This window comes from Aphelocoma coerulescens, chromosome 23, assembly GCF_041296385.1.
Source record: "Aphelocoma coerulescens isolate FSJ_1873_10779 chromosome 23, UR_Acoe_1.0, whole genome shotgun sequence".
NCBI classification, from domain to species: domain Eukaryota; kingdom Metazoa; phylum Chordata; class Aves; order Passeriformes; family Corvidae; genus Aphelocoma; species Aphelocoma coerulescens.
This window is the reverse complement of record NC_091036.1, coordinates 5,374,854-5,391,902: the sequence shown is the minus strand read 5'-3', so window position 1 is coordinate 5,391,902 and position 17,049 is coordinate 5,374,854. Positions and strand designations below refer to the sequence as shown.

Sequence of the window (17,049 nt, the reverse complement as noted above, 5' to 3'; positions counted from 1 at the left end):
ATCAGAGCTGGGGGCAACCAGAGCTGGGGGGGGATCAGAGCTGGGGGCATCAGAGCCGGGGGCAATCAGAGCCGGGGGGATCAGAGCCGGGGGGGATTGGAGAGGGGGGAATCAGAGCTGGGGGGATCAGAGCAGGGGGGGATTGGAGAGGGGGGAATCAGAGCCAGGGGGGATCAGAGCCGGGGGGATCAGAGCTGGGGGGATCAGAGCTGGGGGAAATCAGAGCCGGGGGGATCAGAGCCGGGGGGATCAGAGCCGGGGGCGACCAGAGCCGGGGGCGACCAGAGCCGGGGGTGATCAGAGCTGGGGGCAACCAGAGCTGGGGGGGATCAGAGCCGGGGGGATCAGAGCCGGGGGGGATTGGAGAGGGGGGAATCAGAGCTGGGGGGAATATCGGCTCAGCCACCTGGCACCCCAGGAATGGGGGATTTCACTGCCAGGTGACAAATGGGGACAGCCAGGCCAACACAGGGACACAACCCATGGGCTGGGGACAGCAGCAGCCTGCACGGATTTGGGGTTGCACTTCATGGGCATCAGTCTTTGGGGTTGTGCTTCATGGGCATCAGTCTTTGGGGTTGCACTTCATGGGCATCAGTCTTTGGGGTTGCACTTCATGGGAAATCGTTCCCAAAAAACCCTCCCTTGCCTTAGAGTCCTTTCATCCTCGTGTGGAAACACAGCAGTTCTGGGCACCAAAATCTCGTACAATGCCACCATTCCTGTGTCCAGGAGCACACCTGGCCCTGAGCCATCCTGCTGGGAAAAGCAACCCCAAAACAATCCTGGAGAGCTCCTGAGCCTTTCAGGACCGTGGATGCTGACCTCAGGCAGCAGGTGCATGTTTTTATAAAAGCACACTGCGCACCTGAACTGCATCCAGGACTCTTGCACCACTTTGTATTTCAGAACGCAGCTCCCCGGCCCTGCAGCAAACACACCCTGCCTGCCTGCCCTGCCTCTCCGTACTGCCTGTTCTGGAAGGAGATCTGCTATCAGCTATCAATTGCAGTAGCAAGCATCTAATTTGACTTTGGCAGCAAGATGACAGTGTCTTGAATGCTAAATTACATCTGCAAAAAGGTCAAACCCCATGGATACCTGAGCATTTACATAATTCAAACAGCTCATCATCAGTTGCCTCCTTTTTTTTTTTTTTTTCTTTTTTTTTTAAAGCTACTCCAAGGCAATGAATTTGCCATGACTTTCGGGAAAGTGACTTTTAGTGGGTAATGTTCTTGGGTTTGACCTTGTTTCTACGGTGTTAATTACTGCCATTATCAACTGCTTGCATCTTCAGGAAAAAAAAAGGCAATTAGTTGTAGGAATCAGCCCTCCCCTATACTGGTGGTAATAAACCCAAAACCCCTGCCCTGGGAGGAACAGCTTTGTGCAGCCTCCCATCACCTCCAGACCCTCCTCCCTTCATAAAACCACCCAGAGCTGCTCAGCAGACTGGAGACAGAGTCATTTCTCACCAGTGCCACCGAGTTCCTGGGCAACTTTTACAAATTCTGATGCAGGAAACACTCAGTGTAATGAAAACGGATTTCTGTCCCCCAGTCACGGCAAGGAGCAGAGTCAGGGCTTTCAGATCCCATTCCATCTGATTTTCTGGATAACAAACACCAGTGATTTTCCATCTCAGTGCCTCAGTTTCCTTCCTTCTTCCCAGGAAGCTCAGCACAGCCCGAATTCCATGGATGCACATCCTAAGGGGCACCTCACGGCTGCTAAACTCCTCGAACTTCCTCACTGTTCATATTTGCAGATGAATTATGGCTTTGTAATTAATCTTCCCTTTTTTGTAACTCTGTATGTTAATCACCGTGATTATTTCTGGTAATTCCATTTTATAAATGCTCCTGGAAGCGCAGAGCAGTGGCTGCACTATCTGAAATGAAATCTCTGCTCAGGAAACGCGGCGAGAGAGCGGCGAGTGCAGGGCAGAGGCTTTGGGAAAGGAGATGGAATTGCAGAGAGTGCCCAACTCTTGGTTCTTCAGGATCACTGGGGCTGGAAAAGCCCTCCAAGGTCACTGAGTCCAGCCTGTGCCCCATCCCCACCTTGTCCCCAGCCCAGGACACCGAGTGCCACGTCCAGGCCTTCCCTGGACACCTCCAGGGGTGGGGACTCCAAACCTCCCTGGGCAGTTCCAAGGCCTGACCACCCTTTCCACAAAGAAATTTTCCCTAAAATCCAACCCCAACTCCCCTGGCCCAGCCTGAGGCCGTTCCCTCTCCTCCTGTCCCTGTTCCCTGGGAGCAGAGCCCGACCCCCCCGGCTGCCCCCTCCTGTCAGGGACTTGTGCAGAGCCACAAGGTCCCCCCTGAGCCTCCTTTGCTCCAGGCTGAGCCCCTTTCCCAGCTCCCTCAGGAATTCTCCAGCCCCTTCCCAGCTCAGTTCCCTTCCCTGGACTCGCTCCAGCCCCTCAAGGTCTCTCTGGCCATGAGGGACCAGAACTGTCCCCAGCTCTGGAGGTGCCCTGGCAGTGCCAGCACAGGGGACAGTCCCTGCCCTCTCCTGCTGTCACACCACTGGTGACACTCCTCATGGCTCCCTAACCTCACTACCATCACTCAGAGCAGGAGCATTTTGAGCAGGAATCACTCCCTAAGAGATTCCTCCCTCTCCCTCACATCCCTGGGGGAAAATAAGAAAAAGGGAAAGAAAAAAAGAAAGCCCAAAGTTTGCTCTGAGCTTGTCCATTCAGTGCTCAGTCAGGAACAGAAGCTCAAGCACCTCCCAAAATTCTAAACACCCTGAACACCTGTGCCATAAAAACCCATCAGCCAGCCCCTCCCTGCTCCAGCATTCCTGTCACCTCACACTGCACCCATCCCACTGCCACCACCCAGCTCCAGGGGTCCCATTTCAGGCCCCACTAACCAGCCTGCTGCTTCCCTCCAAGCCCATCCCAACACATGAATTCTGCTTCTCTCTCTCTCTCTCAAATTGAAAAAAAGTTCAATTTTTTTCCTTGTTCAAGACCCGAAAACACGCTGGAAAGACACGGTTAGGGTTAATAAGTATCTCTATCAATAGAATATTCAATCAGTATGAATAACCATCACATCTCTCCCCACCCTTCTGACTGATGATAGCTAAATTACTTCTAAATATAGCCCTTAAAATCTGCATTAATCCTGTCTGCTCAAACACGTTGGCTTTATTGACAGCATGAAGATATAAGCCAAGCACCTGCATGGAGCACGAGCTTATAAAATAGGAAATAAGAGCAATCCAGATGAAATGCAACTTCCATTAACCTTGGCTTTTTGTTTTCACTTCTCTGAATGCTCGCACTGCCACCAAATAATCATTGCATTGCAGGCAGCTCTGGGCTCCTGCCCTACGTGAGAGCTGCACAGCAGAACCACTTCCATCCACATTCCATTGCTCTCCAGCTTGGAGGAAGATAACAAAAGGAAGAAGTTCCTCTCAGGAAACCAAGAGGTCAAGAACAGCTTGACGGACTCGCAGTGTCTGTGTCCCACTGAAAGCTGTGTTAGTGCTTCCCGTGTGTCCAACACCGGAGCCATCAGGAATAATTCCCATCCCAGCCAAACACTCCCACTTACAAGCTCTGAGGAGCTCCTGGAGAGCTGGTAGGTGAAGGGAATCCATTTTTAATGAGCACATCTGGCTGTGTTTGCTTCCCCCAAGGAAGGCAGCCCCCGGATGAAGCAACGGTCTCGCCGCTCTTTCCATGAGTAAAGAGTCATAAAATCATGGAATGGGTTGGGTTGGAAGAACCTCAAAGCTCATCCCATTCCACCCCTGCCATGGGCAGGGACACCTTCCACTATCCCAGGTTGTTCCAGCCTGGCCTTGGACACTTCCAGGGATGGGGCAGCCACAGCTTCTCTGGGAAGAGCCACAGAAACTCCTCCCTGCATGACTTAGGGCAGCAACTCCCAGGCAATCTTCCAAGGGGAGCTTTTCTGGAGCCAGACCTCCAGCTGGATGACATCAGGAGAGGTCAGTCTGGATCCCTCAGCACCTTCAGCTGACACAAGGTCCACAAGAAGCCCATGGACACGTCTGGAGTCAGTCCCCTTCCGCTCCCGTGTGAATTACAAACAACTCCATTAACTCCTGCAGTTACATCAGAGCCAGAGGTGAATGAGGCCCTGCTCGTGCTCCCTCTGAGGGCAGCCTGTCCATCACACTCTGGGTTAATGCACTGTGCTGGGAGCTCTGGGCTCCTCGCCATCAGGAGTAATTGAATTGCAAGAAAGGCACAGATCTGCTTCCAAATGACATTTTTATCAATATCTGTCTGTTTACAGGTGTCTGTCATAACCTTCAAATACACTTAAATAACTCATTCATCCAAGCACTGAGCATATGCTGGGGAGAAGATTCATCAAGCAAATGCAAAACTACTGCTTCAAGTTTGTGCCATCTGAGAAAATGTTCATCAAAGAGCCTCTCCTCACCTGGAAAGGTCCTGGAGATCCTTCCCTGGAGTGGCAGCATGCATTGAGTGGCCAAGGTTTCCCAACAGAGGAGTTGGGGCCAATGGAACAAAGGTTCAACCCAGAAATAGTTCAGTGTTTCTTTACAAAACAGTTTATTTTAGATTCGCTGCTGCCCTGGGAACACCTCAGCTCAGCTCCATCGTTCCCACTGCAATGCAAGGCCAAAGAATTACCCTGGTCAATGGAAAAGCTCAAGGTTTCATCTGGGTTCTGATATGCAAAGACAAACCTGCGAAAATGAAGAATCAAATCTTTTAGCCCCTCCCAAACCAGGCAGAATCAAACCTCCTGGTCCCAGCCTGTTTCAAGCTCCAGTGAGCCCAGCTCGCTGCATCTGAGCTTCTACTCCAGAATTTAAGTCAAAACATCCCTCAGGACAGCCCAACCTGTACAGCAAGACCTGATCTTGTAAATGAAGCCCAAAGTGATTTGTTTGCAGTTCCTCAGAACTGTTCTGGCTGCAGGAACGCTGATGTTCCCTTCCAACACAGAGCAGCCCTGGTTATTTTTGGTCTATTATCCACATCAGGCGGGATGGCAGGAATCAAATCCAGCAGCGCCAGGCTTTAGCAGCATCAGCACCTTCCCAGACAATAACAACACTCAGAGTGGTTTCTCCAAGAGTGAAATGTTATGGACTGGTTCAGGTGGAAAGGGACCTTTAATAATGTATTTTTTATATGTGTTAAAAAAATACATATATATAAACCTTCACATACTTAAAACTTCCAGAAATGAAACCATTTGAATCATACAGCTCATGGCACCCACTAAATTGCCCAGAATGTGCAATATTCCCAAGAATTCAGGGAGTCATGGCAGGGTCTGAGTTCCCCCACTCCCCCAAGCCCTCTCCCTGCACTGGTAGAGCAATACTTGGAATCACAACCATGGCAGTCTTAATCTGCAATTTTTTTTGAGAGAAAAAACCCAACTTTGAGCCTCCTCCTGTCAGGAAAGCTCAAAGTTTGCACGTGGTTAATGCTTCCTGAAGAGTCACCCAATATCCAGACAAAGCCCCTTGGATGACTCCAGCCTGAAGGGAGCTGCTGATTGATTCCCACATCCCTGGCAAAACAGAGCCATTCCGGCCCCATTTGCTGTGCAATCCCTTCTCCTTGCTGAGACACCTCAGTGCCATTTCAGAGGTCTCTTTGGAGGGTTTGTGACCCAGTGACCACCAAAGCAGCAGGAGAAAGATTCCTTCTCTCTCCACAGCTTTATGGCAGCTCCAGTCCCTGGAATTCCACAATTCCTGCTTCCATTGAGCAAAACAGGAGAGATAAATCCTCATATTGGAGAGGTGCAAAGAGGCTCAAAAAACCCCAACTCAAATTCCAATACACCTTAAGAAAGTGTCCTGATGTGGGAAGGAGAGGGACAGAGAGGAGACCCCACACTTGGATTGGCCCCACAAACCCCTGGAGCACACACGGGTCCAGCAGCCCTGTCTGGCCCCACTCTGGGCCATGTTCAGTGCCAGGTTTGGACAAGCCAAGGCTGCCAAGCCCGCCCAGCCCAGCACGTGCTCACCCAAAAACCCACTCCCCCAGTCTCAAAATGCTGACTCGCCACCCCTGGAGCCTCCACACGCTCCCTTCGATTTATTCTGCCTTGCTAATGACCTAGCAAATTAGGAAGAGGCTTATGTGTGTCAGATGAAAGCTCTGTGATAATGTCTTTAATGTTTTACTTTAATATTAAATTTAATTAGGACAGTGAGGAGTGGGGGGGAGGGAAGGGACTGAAACCTGGGAAGTGTCACCAGCAGCTCCTTTTCCACATCTGAACTGGAATGGCTTCCAGCCAGACGAGCAATTACTCCAGGAGCAGACAGGGCCAACCCAAGCATGTGAGACCCATATGCTGCTGCCTGGCCCCAGCGAGGCTCTCTGAGGAGCTCTGCCACTTCCCACCGTTCTCCAAGCCCCTCCAGAGGCACCTCAGAGCCCTGGGATCTCCGGAGAACAGCCAGCCCAGAGTGTTTCTGTTCCTGTGGCTCTCACAGTCCCTGCCAGCTGCCAAGTGTCACGGGATGCTGCAGGTTCCTGTGGTAGGGAACCGTGCTCTGGCTCAGCAGGAGGATCCAGAGTGAAGCACGGGATGCTCAGAGCCAGCTGCCTTCAGAGCCAGGCAACACAGCCAGGCCACCACGCTGGGGTGCAGGGACATGGCTTAATCCCCCCAGGGGTCAGGGACAAGCCCCTGTGACAGCAGTGCGGGCTCCTGGCAGCAGCACAGATGGCCCTTTCCATGGTGTGACAGGTCCCAAGCCCTCGGTTGGTTCCACCAGCACTGCCAGACACGTCCTGGTGCCCCAAGCCACTGACACGGGGACAAAGGCAGCTCCTCAGCCAGGCCACAGCAGCCACATCCTGCACTGGGGCTCGACACAGGGTACAGAGCTTTGGGTGTCCGTGACATCCCCACTGTCCTGAGCACTGCAGGGTCCTGTCCTCAGGGCACTTCCAGCCACACAAAGGCTCCCACAACCCTGTCACTGTCCCCAGGACAGCAGGGGACAAAGCTGCAGGAGGACACTCAGGGACGAGGTGCTGCTTGATCAGCTGAGCTGAACTGTGCAGGTGCTGCCCTGGGGCAGTGAAGCTGACCCCACTCAGTGACTGCTGCTGGGGACAGGGGACCAGGGGCTGTGGTCCCTGCAGTCACCAAAACTGCTCTGGGTACAGACACACAACAACACCTGGAGGAGCCTGACCACCCCAGGCAGCCCAAGAGAGTCTCAGAAGCCCAAATCTCAAACACACCCCAGAACAGAGAGGCCTTCAAGCCTTCTGCTTGACCACATCATGAGCTAGGCTCTCCTTTCTGAAGGATCATGGAATGATTTGGGTTGGAAGGAACCTCAAAGCTCATCCAGTGCCACCCCCTGCCATGGCAGGGACACCTCCCACTATCCCAGGTTGGCCAGCCTGGCCTGGTCACCTCAGTGATTCTCTTTTAAAGGCACCTCATGTCCCCAGCCCATCTGAAACCAGAGGAGCTTGCAGCAATAGCTGTTGCATATTACATTTACAGAGCCCTTTGTCCAAGGATTACAGACTTTCCAAAACTTAATTAATTAATCTGTAACCCCCCTGCCCTCCATAAGGTGCACTAAATTCTCTGTCAGCACTTCCAGACTAAAGCACTATTTTACAGCAGTTATTAATTGGCTGTAGGTTTTAAGTTCCTCACCCAGGGAAAGATTCAGTTCCTGCCTTCTAAGCACAAAGCCCAAGTCAGGATTCTTGGGGCTTCTGGGTTTAGGTTCTGCCATTGTTTTGCTTTCCTGACATCAGACACAGCCAAACAGGTCAAAACCTCCTCATTTCACAGTGCTCTGAGCTGCCATCAGAAGAGGACAGAGAAATGCAGATCATTAGAGCAGTGACCATTTCACCCCACGCAGAAAATCCCATATATTGTGCAGCTGAATCCAAAGGGGTTTGCACAGCTGAGAGAGCTCCTACACCTCAGTACCCCACTCCCATGATCTACTGATTACACTGCATAATCTTCCAAAATATTCCCAGATCTGGAAACCTGACAGGGTTGTGCCTGTGGGACCTGTGGGACAGAAGTATTCCTTGTCCTCTGGAGACAGCAGTGGGATTTTTAGAGGGTATGGAAAACGGGCACCTCGACTTCTGTATTTATTGCAAGCAGAACACTTCATTTTCAGGCCTGGTTGGGAACTGAAGGGGAATGCAAAGATCCATCTCTGCCAAAATGATCACGGAAGAGAGCTGAGAGCACAGGGAGCACTTCTACTGCGACCTGGACAAAGTTGGACTGGGAAAGGACTGGGTCAAGGAAAAGAAAAACACCCAAGTGAGATAAAGGTGCCCTGAGCAGAACAATCCTCCCCCATCCTTAACCCAGCTCGTGCCACGCTGGCACCACAGGGAGGGTGGGTCCAGGTCAGGGCACTGCCACCAGGCTCAGCACGAGGGAAAGGGGCTGAGGGAGGTCCCTGCCTTGCTCTGCCCCAGCCAAACCCCCCCCATTCCCTCACAACCTCAGCTCCAGCCACTCCCTGCCACCATGGAGATGCTCAATCACCAGGGAGAGGAGGGTTATGGGGACAGGGTTTAAAAATAAATCAACTTCTGCGTTGTTTTGGAAGCAATCTATGAAAGAGATTTGGTTGTAAAAAGCCGTTGTATAAATGGAGGCACAATTATTGTTTGACAATAAAAAACCCCAACAGTTTTCTTATATTTGCTCGGAATAAAACCATTTTGCAGATGTCTTCAGACAGGCTTTTCAACTGCTTTCCGCATCTTAATTTTCCCTTTCAGGTTTTTATTACATTTAAATTAAAATGATGCCTGTAAGCAGTCAAGGGCAACTTTTAACAAGTCTATCAGCGCTGAACTTTTCACTGCTCAGATCTCTCACCTTTGCTCAGGAGCCTGTAAACAAACCTCACCCTTTCTCCAATCCCCCTCCTCTTCCCTGCTGAGGCAAGAATGCCTTTCCGACCCCTCGTGCTTCCAAAAAACCTCATGTTTTCACTGACATTCACTGCTCTAATTACTCATCCCAACACCAAGCTCTTTGCTTTTTAGGAAACAAACCCTATCCCAAAAGCAGGCACATGAGGAATAACACGCAACAGAAAAATGAAGGGAATTTTGTTTTTTACTGACCAGCTTAGACCTTGACAGAAAAGCCAAAGCTAAAAGAACCTTCCTCTTCCCAGGGCAAAATTTTAGCTCGAAGGGAGCTTGGGAACAATAAAAGGTTCCTTAAAATACCTGAGGAGAGAATCTTAAAGTAAGTGATCTGTGTTAATCAGGTTTCAGCAGGGATTTGGTTACCACCAGGAGTGGAGATCATCCCCACTCCCTCACCTGCTTTCTTCCCCTCCAAGCACCACAGGTCCTGCTTCCCTCCTCAGCAGCCCTTGAGGATTTCAGTATTTTCTACTCTGCATTTTCTGAACACCAGAGCAGGGACTGCAGCACTTGGAAACATCCTCAGAGAGGCAATAAATGCCCCGAAAGAGAGGGGATGGCTGGGCTGAGGTTTCCTAAGCTCAGTCTGCTCAGCCCCTCCAAACAGAGACTAAAAATCCTGCTGTACCCCCCCAGGATCAGCTGCCTGACCGTCCTCTCCCCACCCTCCCCCAGGACAGAGAAAAGCACATTTCTATCCTGAGCACTGCTTTGAAGTAGCCTGAAACTGCTTTGCAACCCTTTTAAAATGAAAACTGCATCTAAATAACCAAAGCCAGGGAGAATTTCCAATGGGCAATCCCCTCCTGCTCCTGCCCCTCTGTGTTCCCGAGGTTTGCAGCTCTGGCAGGGCAGCTGTGGTCGCTGCAGGCCGGATTAATGTGGCATGGCAGAGAGGAGCCCAGCACACCTGCTCTAAATAAAGATTTCACTTCTGTTGCTCTATTTATTCTTGTTTCTGTCTAAAGTAAATTCTGTGCAGGCTCCAAGCTGCTCTTTGCTTATGGGGAAACAATGAAAGCCCCCAGGTACATCCAAAGCTCAGAATTAGGTAAATAATTATGTTACCTCAGATACTCTCAGTTAATTCCCATGGTTGGATTTAGTTTCTATTTTGTGGGTTGAATATGTCTTGTTCCATTAGCTGGGACTATTCCATTCAAGGAATCTTCAGACTGTTTGGGGGTTCTGTGGATTAAGGAAGCTTCCTGCCATGGATTCTCCCAGGAAGAAGGGAGGCTCTTGTGTTTTTAGCACTTTTGGTGGGTACAGATGCTCTGCCCGGTCTATGGAGCCACCAACATCTCAGTCCCGAGGACAGGTCCCACCTAACAGAATGTTCCAACAGGTACAGGAAGCACATTCTGCTCAGCACCCCTGGAAATTTAGGGGAGGTGCTTCCCAATTTGTCAGACAGGCCCCAGTTCAAAGCACAAACAGCATTTTCTGCCAGCACTGGGGGCACTTTCAGGCTCACCTGCACAGGGCAGCCAAAAAAACCCCTTTCCCAGCTGTTCTGTGCCCACCCAGAGCTGATCCCAAACCCACAGCGGGGAGCCCCTGGCTCTGCAGTATCTGCAATAATCTGCTTTCCTACCCTGACAAATCCTGACATGCATAAAGCGATAGCAGAGAGGCTCAAAGTTTATCAGCAGCACACGTAAAATTCCCTTTTCCTGAACACAGGCAAGGACAAGCTGCTCCTGCCAGGGACCACTCCACAATTCCTTACAGCCACCAGAGCTGTGTCCGGAGCCACTTCAGGAGCAGCCTTGCCCCTCATCCCTCTCCTTAAACCCCACTGTTTTTCCTAAAGTGCCTCTGCCATGCTCAGGAATCCCTGGGCTTCCCCCACATCCAACTTCTGTTCACAAATTAATTGAAACACGCCAGCTTCCCATGAAGATGCCACAAGGATTTTATGGGAACATGTTTCTACGGTACACCGCCTCTTTTGAATTTTTGGATGCATATTCCTAAACCTGTACCCAGCACATCACGGGCACTGCTGGAATAAAAACAGCAGCACAACCCTCCATACCCAGAGCAGCAGGATTTCCAAAAGCACTGAAAACACAATGCTGGTGCCTGTGGTTTGAGCCATCCCAGGTACCCAGCAGATGTTGAGGTGCAGCTTGAACAAAGTCAAATTCTCCATATGGCTCCAAAAACCACTTTATTCGCATGTTTCTATGCAAGCTGCAAGGCTCATCAGGGATTTTTCCAGGTGCTCACACTTTTCCTTCCCCCAAGTCTCCACCAGCAGAATCAGCCAAACTGCACTGCTTTATTTCCTAATAAAAGTCGGGAAAACTTAGCTTCTATTCCAGCTCTCCAGCCTAAACCAGAGCTCAGAGGAGCAACACCTGAGCACAAATTATAGAGGCAAACTCAGCACTAGGCAGGTGTTGCAAAGCCAATCCCCACTTGAAGTTTACTAATAAAATGAAGGAATTAAATTAGATTAATAAGGAAATCGGTAAAAATAGCATTAAATTAATAAGGAAAATAAATAAAAAGAAAATATCAACTCTCCAGGGCTGTGCACCTGGAAGAACAGGTATCATTCCAGGGGTGAAGAACAGCACACCCAGCTCCTCGGGAGCTGATTTTGCTCCAAATTCACTCCCACACACCTGAAGGTTGAGGATCTGACTGCAAACCTTGCGGTGCCATGGACAATTCCCGTGGGAGAGCTCACCCCACACATCCATCACTCCCAAAATACCCCCTAACATAGAGCCGAGGGGAAAGAACAAACTTTCCCCAAAGCGAAAACACTGAACAACAACAACAAAAAAAAACTTAAAACAAACAAACAAAAAAAAACCAGTGAACAAAACTTACCTTCAAAATTCAAAGCAGCTGAATCCTGGAGCTGCTGAGCTTCCAGGAGTGTGTGGAAGGTTCTGGAAGCCCCTGCCAAGCAAGGCATGGAGATCCCGCCCCTTCCTTTTCCCTCCCCTTCCCCTTCCTGTCCCGAACCCTTCTCCCTGAAGCTCAATAAAGCTGTCGCATTGGAAATGTTGTAACTTCCTTTACTCATTTTTAATGAGTTTTTTTTAATTAATTGTGAGCAGTGCCCGCTTTCAGCCAAGCACCTGTTGAGTTTCCTCGCAGGCCCTTGTTGTTACTTTGATCCTTAAGTCACCTTAAACATTTAAGTTTGCTGAAACCAACCCTGACCAGCTCCAACAAACTGAGCCAAAAGGACTTGGAGGTTGAATTTGGGAACTTAAATTTATGGCACTTGAAGGATGTTGGAGTAACCAGGAGATACAGAGGAGATCCAGGCCTGGAAATTTGGAAAGCCCCTGCTGATAAAAGGACAAAAGGATGTGGGCCAGGTAAGCAGGAAGAGCAAGAAATCAATAATCAATGGCATGCTAAATGATGAAGAGAACTGTGTGGCTTAAAGCCAGGGTACGTTCATTTCTTTGTTTGCTCAAAATGTATAAATAAGTGGAAAAGGTTTGGATCAGGGTCTGTGTGGAGGCCAGAGCTTTGTCAGCCACACACCCAAATCCTGGCCAAGAATAAAACAGTGCCTGGCTCACTGACACCACGAGGCCCTGTTGGGGAATCTGATTTATCCCGAGGATTTTGGTGGATTTGGGGAACAGTAACAGCTCAGGTGGTTCCTTGCAGGGGGAGCAGCAGAGGAGAGGGACCCCGAGGAGGCTCCTCCAGTTTTTGCTGGTTTTATTGCCCAATCTCAAATCTATTTTTTTTTCTCCCTTAAAAAGAAAAGCTTCTACTTACTTATTTTTTTTATTTACAATAAGTTATGCCATCTAAATGAGAACATAAATTATTTTAAATTATAATTTCCTCTGTAGCAGCCCTCCATTCACACCTCTCGCTGTCGTGGTTACAAAAAGGGTGCTGCTTGAATCCCACCCAAATTCCAGCACAGCCCACACCTGTCTGGCATCATCCTTTATTTCTGGCTGTGGAGGGCAGGGATTTTTCCCTAATCCCATCCCCTTGTGGGTCTGGGGGTCTCAACTCTCCCCCTCCAGCAACTGAATCTCTCCAAGAAGGAGGTGAAGGTTAGAGTGAGTCTGTGCAGCTCTTTTTGGGGTTCAGGTGTTGGTTGTAAAGTTGTGGTTTTGGTGTAAAAGCTGTCCCAGAGTAGACCCTGCACATTCTTTAGCTTGCAAAAATATTCATTCATAACCAGTTGGTTCTCAGCCCACGGATGGGAAGTTGTGAATCATGGATTAATTCCCAGTGCAGAGCTGAATGGAGAGCACAAGTGAGGTTTGGTTCCCTGCTTTTTCCTTGGGTTTTTTTAAATGCGTGCAGTGTTCAGGTATTTCAGGAGATTTGTTCAATTCCTGTTTTTTTTTTTACTGGGCTGCCCAGGTTGGAGCAGATTCTTGGTGTCCCACAGCAGCTGGGGGGGTTTTCCCTGGTGTTTATAGAGCCAGGAATGTCCTGGAGAGCAGACACAGCACAGACAGCTCCACACCAGTGATCTTTCCAGGTAGAAAGAGAGCAGAGGGGTTTTCTGAAAAATAGAACTGTTTGTGGAGTTTGTTCCTGGTGGTGCTGAGGGGCTGAGCTGGTGCTTGGCGGTCGTGCCAGTGCCTAGCAAGGCTGGGGGGTCTCTGGGCTGGGCAGGGAGGGGGGCTCAGCCCAGCTGGAGCAGTTTGGGGTGTTGTCCCTGGGGGATCTGGCTCAGACTGGGACCAGCTGGAGGGAATTAAAGTTTAGGGAGGGTTGTGAGGGTGAAATATCGAATTATCACCCCCTGCCCATGAGCAGAAATAGTGACCTGGAGCAGAAATGCAACAGAAGTGAGTCTTTACCAATTTCCAACCACTTCCACAGGCTCTGCCATTTCTTGTTATGTGTCCAGGCTGGTCTGACCTGTCCAGGCTCCATTTCCACCTCCTCTCATGACCAGGCTCCAGCTTTATAAACCCACTGCCCTGACCCACACGGGACCTGCTGCCCTGAGTTTTTCCCCTCACACAGAATTTCTGGCACTTCTTTCCCCAAGTTTAACATGAATGAAAGCAGGGCTGCTCTCGTGAATTGATGTGCTGCTGCACGGTGTGATTTCAGCACTCTGCATCAGGGATTAGCTGCACAACTCCTGTTGCCATAGCTCTCATCCCTCCGAGACTTGAGCGTGTCACATAAACTGGATGAGGAACACAACCAAACGGGAGGGGGGGGAAAGGTGGGCAACAAAGGAGGGAGCCACAAACAAAGCAGGAATCCTTCCCTGCGATTCCAGCCTTGTGATTCAACATTTATGATGACAGTAATTCTGAGCTGTAAACAGCGAGTGAACAAAAGCCCCGTGTGGGAGGGGGGGAAGGCTGAGCTCGGCATGACTGGCATTCCTTGAGATCGCTCCTCAGGCCTCCTTCAAAGACCTGCGGGGACTCCGAGAGCACTGACAGCTTTCCCAAAGGAAATTCCAGCTGCAGAACAGACCTGCAGTCCTGTTTAGTCCCTTGTGCAGTGGCCAGGGTCTGGGTCTGGGTGGCAAAAGCAGGAATTCATTCCCAATTCCTGTAGTTCCTCACGGCAGTCCCCAGTGCACACTGCTGGAGGAGGTGGCAATAAATGGGAAGCTGCCTGCAGGAGTTGCTTGGGTTTGTTTTCCTCCTTTATGGAAAGGGGGAAAAGTCACATTTCAGTCACAAAAGCTTCCCTGGGAGCCTTTCAGCTGAGTAACAAATAGCTCTGTGTGCCGGGGTTTAAGAGGGGCCAATGCACACTTGGGCTGTTCCTTGAACAAGCAGCTGCTCGGTGCTTTGTCCTGGGGGCTGCAATGAGGAGCCAACCCTGGGAAAAGGCAAAAAACAAAGTGGGTGGGACCTGAAGGAAAAATCCCGGTGATTCTGAGTAGGTGGAATAGCTGTGACAACAGGAAAGGGCAGAGTCTGTCAGCTGTTGCTTGTGTCAGACTTTAAATTTAAAAATCCGAAGTCCTTCAGTTGTATTTTGGAGATCAGTGCAAGGTGAAGCTCTGCTGTTGAAGGTTGTACCTGCCCTGCTCCAGCAGTTTGTGCAGCCAAGCAGGGTTCTGGGGAGCAGGGATGCATCCAGGGTTCTGGGGAGCAGGGATGCATCCAGGGTGTTGGATTGGAAGCTGAATTGTGGGATTTAGCACAGAAAAAGCCAATGTGGTGAGTAGCGAGGACAGGAGGAGCGATGCCCTGGGTCAGTGTGTGGGTTACAAACAGGGGGAAGGCAGGGGATGGATGTAAACTGGTGGGAGCACATTCCCAGCCTGCTGGAATTCCCTCAGGAACTGTTCACCATGGATCCTGCCTCTCCACCTGTCCCTTCTGCCCTCTGCAGTTCATGAACCTTTCCTTGGGCTCTCATGCTGTGAGAAAACCTGTCAGAAAACCTGTCTGAAAGCCCAAGGGTCCGAGGAGTTAAAAATCAGGAATGTCTTTGGGGAAAAGAGAATAGTGAAAGCAATGAGGCTCAATTGCCTTCAATCCATTTGGCTTTTAATTCCATGATAATGGGCAACAATTAGCTTAAGGAAACACTCATCTTTGAAATATTCATTGGGATGCTGGAAAATTGGCTTCATCTTCCTGGGGAGGAATCTGAGGAAAGGGTTGTGTTGGGGTTTTTAATTTCAAAGAAAAGGAGAGGCGGATTTTAGTGCCATGTTTCCACTGTTCCAAATATATTTCTCCCGAAATCAGTGTCAGCTTTTGTAAATGCTGCTTCCCTTCCGGAATGGCTCCATCCCAAGGGAAAGTATCCCAGTTTATTGGCAGCGTGGGCGTGGAGTTGGGTGCTTTATTTATCTGCTTTGATGCAGGACCCCGGAACGTGGAGCAGAGGAGGACAAACTGTTATGGTTGAGTTTTAAAAGCCTCCTTTCCTGGACTCCCAGGTGAGCTGCCTTGGCAAAGTGATGATGTCCAGTGCTTGTATTGGGCAGGTAGCAGAGAGCTGCTAGTCTAGTCCATTTTTCCTTTCCAAAATTAAAGCCTGCTGGGAAAATATCCTTCCAAAGGCTTTCAGCTGCTGGGCTCATGTGAGTTCTTACCTTGGTGCTGCAGACAATTTGGACGTTCAACAGCAGTTGCCTGAGTTCAGTTCTCAGCTCTGTGAGAGTCTCAGACAAACCTGGGAGGATCCATTCGAGGCAGGATTTGTTCCTCCCCTTCAGCAGAAGCCACTGGCCATGGTGTCAGCAGAAGATGTCACTGTGAGAGGGCCTTTCCCTGAGAACCTCATTCCTTAATAGCAGAGCTGCCCAGAGGAACAGGCAGCCACATTCCTGTGAGCCTCACCTGAGTGACTCTGATCCATTTTATTTGTGTTTTCCATGCAATTTTCTAATTTGGCTCCCTGTAGCCTTGGGCTGCTCTCCCTATTACAGTATTTAATTGAAATAAAGGATGTGCAACACCTGTTCTGGTTGGACTCTCACCTGGGGGGTGCTCTGTGCAATAGAAATAATAATAATAATAACAATGACTTCAAGCTGTGCTTTGGAGTGACTTGCTTTGCACTTCTGCAACCCTGCACAGTTGAGCAGGGCTGGGAGGGGTTGTTTAGCTGGGATGAGGAGAGCTGATTGCACAGAGTAATTCTGGTTTTAATACGATGGTGCAGCTGCACGAGGGAAATGTCAGTGCTCACCCACGGGTACTTCTGTGTCTTGGGCAAAAGGGCTTTAATTTGCTACCGTGGCTCAGAGTCAGGTTCTGCCCTGGGAGATCCAGAGGGAATGTCAGGACCCTGTGCTGTGCTGGGACTTGTGTTCCCATCTCCTGAGCGTGGCGTGGCAGATGTTTGGTGCAGCTGTGGGAGATGCTGGGACATTCCTCATGCTGGGAGCCCTGGGGATCGGGGAGTGCTGCTGTGTCTCAGCCCTGCTTAGGAGTCACCACTCCCTAAACTTTTTACAAGGGCATGACAGGACAAGGGGGAACGGCTTCAACTGAGAGGGCAGGGTTAGATGGGATTTGGGAAGGAGTTCTTCCCTGGGATGGAGTGCCCAGAGAAGCTGTGGCTGCCCCTGGATCCCTGGGAGTGTCCAGGGCCAGGTTGGATGGGGCTTGGAGCAACCTGGTGTTATAAATAAAGTATGTAATTCGTGCTATTAT

General features: G+C 50.1%; 1 protein-coding gene and 1 long non-coding RNA gene across 2 annotated transcripts in view; one reads left to right on the top strand and one right to left on the bottom strand.

Moving 5' to 3' along the window:
• CSMD2 (CUB and Sushi multiple domains 2) overlaps positions 1-11,878 on the bottom strand; it is a 368,722-nt gene extending 356,844 nt beyond the window's left edge. The window contains exon 1 of the mRNA XM_069036010.1: positions 11,795-11,878. The gene's annotated coding sequence lies outside the window, so the exon portion shown is untranslated. The remainder of the gene's footprint in view (positions 1-11,794) is intronic.
• Positions 11,879-11,962: 84 nt separating this feature from the next.
• On the top strand, positions 11,963-16,339 carry LOC138121965 (uncharacterized). Its single transcript, XR_011156308.1, has 3 exons — positions 11,963-12,294; positions 15,753-15,827; positions 15,925-16,339. It is a non-coding gene; the product is annotated as an uncharacterized lncRNA (long non-coding RNA).
• The last annotated feature ends 710 nt before the right edge of the window (positions 16,340-17,049 follow it).